Source organism: Asparagus officinalis, chromosome 9, assembly GCF_001876935.1.
Source record: "Asparagus officinalis chromosome 9, Aspof.V1, whole genome shotgun sequence".
Lineage (NCBI taxonomy): Eukaryota > Viridiplantae > Streptophyta > Magnoliopsida > Asparagales > Asparagaceae > Asparagus > Asparagus officinalis.
In genome coordinates this window covers 17,621,193-17,632,227 of record NC_033802.1, presented here as the reverse complement: position 1 = coordinate 17,632,227, position 11,035 = coordinate 17,621,193, and positions in this window count along the sequence as shown.

Below are 11,035 nucleotides of genomic sequence, written 5' to 3'. Positions count from 1 at the left end.
TCACGGTCGACCGTCGCGGTCGACCGTAGCCTGTTCTGTTTGTTTTCTCAGTTTTAATGATCTTCACGGTCGACCACGATTTTCCCACGGTCGACCACCGATCGCCCAACGGTCATATTTGGTACAGAATCATATTTCTGATTCGTTGAGGTTTTTGGTCTTTTGTTTGGGGTTCTTGGCTGAGTTTTTGGGAGGCTATAAATACCCCCTTGATCTCAGCTCTCAACCCAATCCAAGAAATGTTTTAAACAAGTTTTAAAAGAGTTTAAGTTTGTTTAGTTTGTTTTTGGGGTTTGCTGTTATAAAGAGGAGTTTGCATCATCTGTTGAGGAGTTCATCTTTAATATCTTCTCATCCTCTCTTTGTGTTTATAGAGAAGTTTTCTAACTCTTTTCTCTAGCAATATTATTATTGTTTTTCATATTCTTATTATTGCTAATTTGCTATTTGAGTTAGATTTTATTTTATTCATTGTTTACACACACACCCACTTGAGCTTATTGTATTTTCATACATAGTATATTTAGGTTGGTGAGAGTTGTAACAGTTGAGTGTGAGCTTTTATTGTGTTCTCATCCATATTAGAGAACAATCATTCTTTGTATTGTGCTTAATCGTGAGATCACTTTGTAATACACTTGTACACCGAGAGGAGTGTGTGGTGAGAGTCGGGGATCGTCCCAAGAGGAGTGGCGTCGGTTGACGAACCTAGGGAGAGGTTGTAACCGAACACTTAAGGGAGACACGGCTAGGTCCAACACTTGTGAGGGTGTAGAGTGGTTTTACAAGAGTGTGAGTTGTAGAGTTTTCGGTTAGCTAGAAAACCGAGTGTGTAGAAGTTTTCGGCTTCCAAACCGGATTGTGATAGTGGATTTCTCCCCGGGAGTAGGGAGCGGAGACGTAGGACGGAAGGTCCGAACTCCGTGATCATTTGATTGTGTTTGAGTATGCTTTGGCGTTTATTCTTATTTGTGCTCATTGTTCATATCACCATTGTCTTATTATTTACTTTGCCCACTATCTTGTTTATGTTTATTTCACCCTTGTATTAATTTGTATATCCTTACATATATCTCATAGTATATCTCATTGCTAGGATATATCTCATTATTCATATTGCTTATCCTAGCTTATATATCTCGTTGTATTTCATACTTGTTAGGATAACTTATTAATTAGTTTTAATTGGTATATAATCGGATTAGATTAGCATAAGACCCTAATCACCCCCCTCTAGGGTCTAACAGCTCGACCCCAAGCTTATATTTGTTAGAATAGTAGCTTCATTGATAAATAATTTTCTTATTTTGTAACGATCAGCATCCGCTTTGTATTTAATATTGATTTTCTCCATTTGTTCTTTTACCTCATCTGCTAGGACTTCTTTTGTATCAAACTTGTGTATGAATCTTTTCCATGACATGTGTATGTAACTAACAACATGTGACTCTGTAGCCGGCATGAAAACTCCTCCAAATATTTTCCTTGTTGCTTCCCATATTCTAGTGTCGACGGTATCATCTCACCATTGTTGAAATTATTGATGACTATTGCTTCCAAAATATAATTTTCTTTCTCATATTCTATACACAATTTTTTTTATCTCTTTTATCTCAAGCTCTCCACCAAGCAATGCACACATACCATCAATTGCCTCACTCTCTATTTTATCCTTCTCCTCCTTAGGGACAATATCAATATGTGTAACATCACTCACGATTGTTTTCGTCGAAAGTTGGTTTAATTATGGAATCCATTAAAACTTTAATCGCTTACAATGAATTTAAAAGAAATAGTCTTTTTATAAGACTTCTCTTACACAATGAACAAAAGAATTACAACTTCCTAGAAAATAACACAAAAATTATTTATCAACTCCTGTTTTTTGGGATCTTTACTTGTGTCGGGGGTGCGTTAGCCCGTGGACCATCGATTCACAGATTCTAATTGAATCATGAAGGCTTTTGGGTATTCTTCTTCGTTTATCGAAGCAAGAATCTTAAATGAGTATCTTATCGATGTAAGATATTCACTCTTCTAAAGATCAAGTCAGAGCTCAGATCTCTGGGAATCGCCAAAAAGCTTCTTGAAAGTATTTATGGGGAATGAAGACCTTCTCTCTTGCTCAAAATCACCAAATGCTCAAGTCTTTCTGCTCTAATTGCCTGGTCCCCCCTTCTCTGTGAAAGTACCCTAGAGGGGGGGGGAGGGTGAATAGGGTTATTACTAATCTTATTAGATATTAATGCCGATTAAAACTTATTTGATTAATTAATTCCTGCAAATAATATATGAGTGAGCTATGAGCAAGAATATAAATTAGAAGCACAAAATAAATGTACACAAAGCAAACTCAAACACAATATATGTTCATGGAGTTCGGTCCTCACGATCTACTTCTTCGCTCCTCACCTCGAGGAGATCTCCACTATCTCGACACACCCGGTTTGGAAATCGGAACTTCTCTACACACTCGGTTTTCTAGCTCACTAAAAACTCTACAATCTCACACTCTTGCAGTCACACTTTACACCCTCTAAATGTTGGTCTCTAGCCCGTGTCTTCCTCAAGTGTTAGGAATTATAATCTACCTCTAGGCATTACCACCTAACTCTAGGCATTACCACCTACCACACTTCTCTTGGGATGACCCCGTCTCTCACCACACACTTCTCTCGGTGTACAAGTGTATTACAAAGTGTATCTCATGATGAAGACACAAATACAATGTTTGTTCTTTAATACAAGATGAGAACTAAGTGTAAGCTCACTCTCAAGGTTACACTCACCACAACCCTAAATATACAATATGTGAAAATAGTTAAGTTCAATGGTTGTGTGTGCAAACAATGAGAAAATCAAGTATAAACTCAATTAAATCTAGTAAATATGAATATAACAATTAAAGCATAAACAAGCTAGAGATATGAGTTTAGAAACACTTCTCTAATCACAAGAGAGGGATAGGAAGATTGAAAGCCCAAACTGAAATTGATCTCCTCTTCTTGTAAAACAATCTTCACAAAACTAATTTTGTAAACAAACACTTAAAACAAACTAAAACTCTTTTTAAACTTGTTTTAAAGCCTCTCTAGTTAGTTCAGAAGTGAAATGGCATAAGGTATATATAGGATGAAGAAACAAAGCTCAAAACCCAAGTGAAATCCAGCAAAATGATAAAAAAACAAAAACTAGAATTATAGCCGTTACAAGCCATCAGTCGACTGACGGGTTTCATCAGTCGACTGATAAGCTGACAGTTGTAGGTATTTTTCAGCTCATCAGTCGACTGACGACCTTTATCAGTCGACTCATAGATCATCAGTCGACTGGTCAGTCGACCAAAATGAAACAAAAACTTTTGATAACTATATGCACATTTATTAGTCGAGTGATCGGTCGACTGATTTCATCAGTCAACTGACCAATTGACTGATAACAAATATACAGCCTGTTTAGAGCAGAAACCTAATTTTCAATCCGCCTTTAAAAATAGTAAACAAATTCTAAAAATTATGAAACTTAGGAAAATAATTGTAAACATGATAATACACATGCTACAAAAACTGGTTTTCAAAAGCATCTCCGAAATGTGAAATCTCATCATTTTGCAAAACACATAAGTATGAACATGTTAAAAACTTAATTTTGCCAAAATGACTTAAACAAAACTTTGAAACACTTTAGAATGGATTTAGAGACTTATACAAGATATGAAACAAGTGTAAATAAGTTTTCAATCCATAAACATAATATTTTGTAAATTCAATAGAATATGAAACACATAAATGTGAAAATGAAGATATACATTGTTTCATATCAATATAGCTAAACCAAAAACAACTTATCCACATAGAAAACAAATAAGTATTATATATCTATTTGTTTGCAAAAACTTTTGTGGATAAAACACATAAACCATTAAATTATGTGCGTATAATATTGAGCTTAAGATATTTACACACAAAGTATAAACCCTAAACTTATTTACCCAAGCTATGAGATCTTCAATATGCTTGACTTGGTTACGGATGAAGCTTGATCTTGAATATGACTTGATATGTAATGGGTTCATACCGATATTCCGCCAACCTCCATTTGATGTGACCGTGAAGGCTCAAACTATCCAACCTCCAACATATTGTTTGTTTAGAATACCTAATAAGAAAATATAAACACTAGACAAATAATATTAGGAATTGTTTATAATCATCAAAACAAGATTAGAAGATGTAGGCTCATAACATGAGACCTAACACTTTGCGTGTATAGGAAGGTATTTATAACCTCTATTCATACCGATATTCCGCCAACCTCCATTTGATGTGACCGTGAAGGCTCAAACTATCCAACCTCCAACATATTGTTTGTTTAGAATACCTAATAAGAAAATATAAACACTAGACAAATAATATTAGGAATTGTTTATAATCATCAAAACAAGATTAGAAGATGTAGGCTCATAACATGAGACCTAACACTTTGCGTGTATAGGAAGGTATTTATAACCTCTAGGAGTCATACCTGTTAGAAATAATACAAAATAACTGATGTTAACTGTCTCCTTTGGGCATGACAGTGGACACTGTCGCGGCCAAAGGAGGTAGTTTTCCAGTCTTTGTAACTACCATCCCCTGCATTCGTGGCCGCATTTTTCGTAGGTAGTGGGCATGTTTTCAGGGTATAACTGCCCCTTAACATTGCTACACATTCTCCCTTAGTTATAAAACCAAGTGGACCCTATAAAGATGCTAAAAACCATCAGTAAATCACAAGAAGATGCCCCAACTCTTGCGCGACATCGTACACTGTCGTGCCTATGCGCGTCGATTACCACTGCCACGCCTATGCGCGTCAATTACCACTGCCGCGTTCAAGCACGACACTGTACTCCGTAGCGGGTATGCACCTTGTTTCACATCTCCCTTTGCTTCTTTTGGCTTTGGATGATCCCCTCTGACTTAAAAAATAACATTCATTATCTTTTCTTTGTCTTTGAGCTGTGTTTGGATATCTATAAGTATTTTTAGACACCTACAACGATATCATGTAGTATATTCATATTCATTAACATATCATCATCAACATCAGGAACCTCAAAATGAATCTTGATGGTGGCAAAATCTTCCTTTCTGGGGGTGAGCGTCTTGTTGTTTGCCACTAGAGAAGCCTTCTCCTTAACAATCTTTGTCTTAAATGCTTTCGGTTCTATGATTGACATAATTGATGAAGTCTTTATTGGTGCTTCCTCGGTGCTCTTCTTAAATCTAGATGTTAGACCCTAGAGGGGGGGGGGGGGTGATTAGGGTCTTATGCTAATCTAATCCGATTGTATGCCAATTAAAATTAATTAACAAAATATCCTAGCAAGTATGAAATACAATAATATATGTGAGCTAGGATAAGCAATATGAACAAGGGATATATCCTAGTAATAAGATATATTATGAGTTATATACAAGGATATGAAACTAAGGGTGATATAAACATAAACAAGATAAACAAGATAGTGGATAATATGAATTAAGAGCAAATGACAAAGGCGATATAAACAATAAGCATGAATGTAAAAGAACGCCAATGACAAACTCAAACACACGATATGATCACGGAGTTCAGACCTTCCGTCCTACGTTTCCGCTCCCCACTCCCGAGGAGAATTCCACTATCACAACCGGGTTTTCTACATTCACCCGAATAACGTTTACACCTCACAATTTCTCTCACGGAGTTCGGTCTCCACGACCTACGTCTCCGCTCCTCACCTCGAGGTGATCTCCACTCACACTCTCACAATGTGGCTACACTTCACCCTCACAATACGGTTTTCTAGCTAACCGAAAACTCTACGACACTCACAATGTAACAACAAATGATTTGTTCTCTAATACAGGTGAGAACTCAATTAAGCACAACTCAAAGTTACAATCTCTCACCACCCAACTATACTATGTATGAAAGATATAATAAGCTCAATGTGGGTGTGTGTAACAATGAGTAAAATAAAATCTAACTCAAATAGCAAACTAGCAATAGTAAGAATATGAAAATCAATAACGAAATTACTAGAGAAAAGAGTTAGAAAACTTCTCTATAAACACAAAGAAGAGGATGAAGATGATTGAGAATGAATCCCTCAATCTGCAGTGGAAACTTCCTCCTTTGTAAACAGAAACCCAATCTTTAAACAAACAATAAAACCCTAAACCCTTGTTTAAAAACATTGTTTAAAACACTTCTTTGCTTAGTAAAAAAGAGATCAGTAATGGGGTATTTATACCCACTCAAGATCTCAACAAAAACCCCAAGCAAAAGATAGAAACAGCCCCAGCAAATCAACTCAAGAAATAGCCGTTGGAAGCCAACGGATCTATTGTCGGTCGACCGGAAATTTCGTCGGTCGACCGGCGGAGAGCAAAAACACGAAGAAGCAGTTCTGGACCATCGTCGGTCGACCGGTGCGGTCGACCGATGGAGCTCTCGGTCGATCGGACCGGTCGACCGACCAACTCTCTGCTGCATGGTGACGAAAGAATAAATGATCGGTCGACCGGTGCGGTCGACCGAATACTGACACAGCAGGAAGACAGGTTTTAGAGCTGATTTTAAAACACTGTTTAAAAATATTAAATAAATTCTAAAAAATGTAAAACTTTGAGGAATGATTGTAAACATGATAATAAACATGCTACAGTGACTGGTTATTAGAAAGGACCTCCCAAATAAAAAATATCACCATTTTACAAAATAGTCCAAAACATGAAAATATGAGATACTTGAATTTTGATGTTTTGACATAAACCAACTTTTGAAACTTTGTGAAATATTTTTATAGACTTAGTAAAACATGTATAAACTGATATTCAAGTCTACAAACTAAGAATACAATATTTTCACAAAATTGCATATTATATGCAATGTTTTTAAAAACACAATAGAAAATATGAAATATATAATTTCATATATATAATCATAAAAACTCAAAATACATGTATGTATATATATAACTATATATATGCATAGAAACCAAAACTTATGTATATATATATAACTATATGTATATACGAAGAAACCAATAAATGTGTGTGTATAGATATTGAGCTTAATGTATTAAACACACATAATATAAATCCTAAACTAAATTACCCAAGCTTGATCTTGATCTTCATTGAACTCAACTTGGTACACGTTGCGGATGAAGCTAAACTTGGATCTTAAACTTGAATTGTACGATGCTTCACTCCACAATTCCGCCAACCTCCTCTTGATATGATCGTGTAGGCTCAATCCATCCATCCTCCAACTACGTTGTTTGTCTACAATACATAGGAATACATAAACACTAGACAAATAATATTAGTAGTAAATTATTTATAAATCATCATCAAAACAAGAAGGCCAACACCAGACTCTTTCTCAGAGAGGAATTGAGGTTTCTTAATTTTTGATAACTCTCTAAAAACATCCATGATAAAGGTCGTATGTCGTTCTGCTCAAGTTCTGGCTCCACCTTCTTCGCTAGACGGACCGTAGCGGCTAAGGTAAAAGAATCTTTTAAAGACACCTGACATTGCTTGTAGTTAGAAGGTAAGAAACAATCTCTTAATAATTTCTTCATCTTTGCCCACGTTCGATCATTCCCTTGATAGTATCGATTTATCAGTACTTCATCCCATCATGAAGATGCTTTTTCTTTAAGCCTGTAGACCACTAATTTAACTTTTCAATCTTCTGGGATTATCTTATACTCAAAATACTTATCCATTTTATCAATCCAATCAAGAAAATCACCGACATGAAGCTTTCCATTGAAGGAAGATATTTTTAATCTTCTAGTGTCATAATTATCCTATCTTTGATGGTCTCTGCGATCATCACCGCGGCGTGAGGCTTCATATATAGTCATCACTATTGAATTCATCATGTGGAGTCGGATCACCTCGTTGGCGACCATCAACGTGATTTCGAACTTCTCCCGTGAGTCAGATCACCTCGTTAGCGACCATCAACGCGATTTTGAACTTCTCCCGTGTTCAGACGCTTCACTGTCGACACAAGTCGTTCAATGACAGTCTTCATCTGATTAACATCGGTCTTCAGCATGTCGAACTCAGTTCGATAAAAAGAGGCTTCATCACCTGCCATTGGATCGGAGGAACAAAGCTCTGATACCAATTGGCGCAGCGTGAAAGTGATAACCCCGGAATCCACCAAGGGTGTTATCTGAATCCACAAAGAATGATCTCCGAATCCACGAAGAAAATATTGAAAGAGTAATTTTATTGATGAAAAGATATTATCATTTGGGGTTACATGATTCTTCTTAAATAGAAAAACAAATTAGACTCCTAGTAAGACTAGAAACAAAGAAATAGAAAGTATTAAATTCTATTCTAAAAAGACTCCTTATAATAGAGGAAACAAATCATGAATCAAAATTAAATTTATTTTCTAATCTAATTTGACTCTAATTTATTTTCTAATCTAAATAGACTCCAACTTTATTATTAAAAATAAACTAAAAGCTGATTATTTTCGGATTTTAGTCAAAATTGGGTATTACTGATGAGATTTTAAAAATCTGACAATCTGGTTGGCTCCGTCTTGTCGAGATAAATGATTTACATATATAATATGTTAGAATTCGCATTCCGGATTAAAAAATATGATTGTTTCTTTGCGGAAGTTTAATAATACGTGTAGCTCGAGATTCTCCGAATCCTCCATGAAATTGTCCATTAAGCGTTCTACATCAGGTTAAACATGACCCAGTTTTAATATGATTTCTTGTTTGGCAAAGAATAAGATCAGAACCGTCCCTCTTTTTATATGCCAAACTTTAATTTGCCACTAAACCAGTTCTATTTTGGACCACCATAATATTCCCCTGGTCCAAAATAGAACCGGTTTAAGATAAAAATGGGCTAGGACTGGTCCTGTCCTGGCCCTGTTTTAAGTGTTTTGCCAAACACACCATGTCAGCACAAACATCAACCTCAAGTGTTGGATTAGATGAGAACCCTAAAAAGCTATGGAAGCTCCGTAGGTGTTTACATCAAGAGGTCAACGGGGAGAAAATAAAAAAAATAATGTGAGTCAATTTGAGCTAACAACATTTTATTTCACTATAAACTACTAATATAAAGAACTAGTCATGAAAATGCACAATAAGTGAATGAAAATCCGTGGAAACTGACCTTTTGCATGCTTAGAGCTATAAGAACTTAATTACTTACATTAAGCCTAGCCCATGATCCATGACTGGTCATCTGTAGGACACCAGCTTAGACTGATTGATATAGATCTTTCATGCCGATTTTAATCTCACGTCTTTCGCCTACATTTAATTGAGCTGTCTGTTAGAATTTTAGCCTGAATATTGACCATGTCATTTATTTTAATAGCATCATGTCCTTGTTTATTGGAACCGTCCCTATATCAGATGATGCATGTTAACAACATTTTGACCTTAACCCAGCATAACCTGCGCTTCTTTAAACCAATAAGCAACATGGAGATGCAAGCCAAATGGTAGTTCATCAAATTCTCACATAAAATATAAATCACAGTGATGCCTCAACATACACGGGGACGGTGGGAGCATGACAATTATCATGCAACCCAACAATTTTCAGCTTCTAGATGTGTAATGACTTCTAATCCCTCCCACGTACATTACCGATGATCTTATCATCAGTGGTATATATTAAAAGCAGGTTCACCTTATTTGATTTTCTTGACAACTTTTGTTTTAATTATTTGTGGACAAAGCAATTCAAGAGTAAGCACAAACAATTTCCATAACCACCTAAAACTTAATTAAGAAAGGTAAGTGGGCAAACAGAAATCAAGCATATGCAGAAAAAAAAGCCAACACAAGAATATTTTCGCCCTATTATTAGATTGCTTCCCTGGTCAAGAGAATTTCCTACACAAGATAAGGAATAAAGAAACCAAGTAAACAGAGGCCCACAGCAAGAGGCAAGGACGGAAATAAAGAATAGAGAAGGAGAGGGGTTGGTCACCAAATTAGAATAGATTCTCTCTCTCTCACAAACACACAATTAAGTTAATCTTTCCTGCTAATCTTTTTTCTTTTGAGACAAACAACCTTGGGTTTCTAGAATCCTTAAAAGGCGGAGTGAGTGCAAGGAATAAAATGAATAAAAAACATTGGTTGCGGAGAGAACGGATTGGGATACTTTCAACAATTGAAAAAAAAAAAAGAGAGTAGAGATCGAGCTCAGAGCACTACTTCAATCACGAACTGCTGTTATTAACGGACAAATTTTCAAAACCAACCCTTTTGGTTTTTTATTTGTAAAAAACGACCTATTTCAGTTTTATTTGCAAAAACCGACCTGGTTTCAGCCTCAGCGCTGAAACCAGGTCGGTTTTTGAAAAAAAGTTTCCGAAACTTCACGGGAGTTGAACTCCTGTGAAGTTTAGCAGCTTAATTAAAAGCTGCTAAACTTTACGGGAGTTCAACTCCCGTGAAGTTTCACAGTTAAAAAAAAATTTTGAACTGTGAAACTTCACGGGAGTTCAACTCCCGTGAAGTTTCGAAATTTTTTTTTTCAAAAACCGACCTGGTTTCAGCGCTGAGGCTGAAACCAGATCGGTTTTTACAAATATTTTGAAAATGGGTCGTTTTTTACAAATAAAAAATCAAAAAGGTTGGTTTTGAAAATTTGTCCTGTTATTAACCGAAGGACTGTTTTTCATTCTAGATTTAGCAACTTATCGTATCCCTTTGTATTTCAGTTATTTCCATTCTAACTTAAAATGAATCAAAACATTCCGCTAGAAAATAAATGAATTTGATAAAAAAAAATAGCGGTCTCCTTGCCGCTGAATGCTAATTGAAAGGGTTTTTTTTTCTTGTATAAACCCAAAGTACTATTCCCATTTTATTTAAAAAGCCACGCATTTCTATATGTTCTCATACACCCAACATACAAGTTTACTTTTAAACCCAAGGTATATATAGGTACACAGCTACGCTACATCCTAAAGCATAGGCATAGCTAGAGTA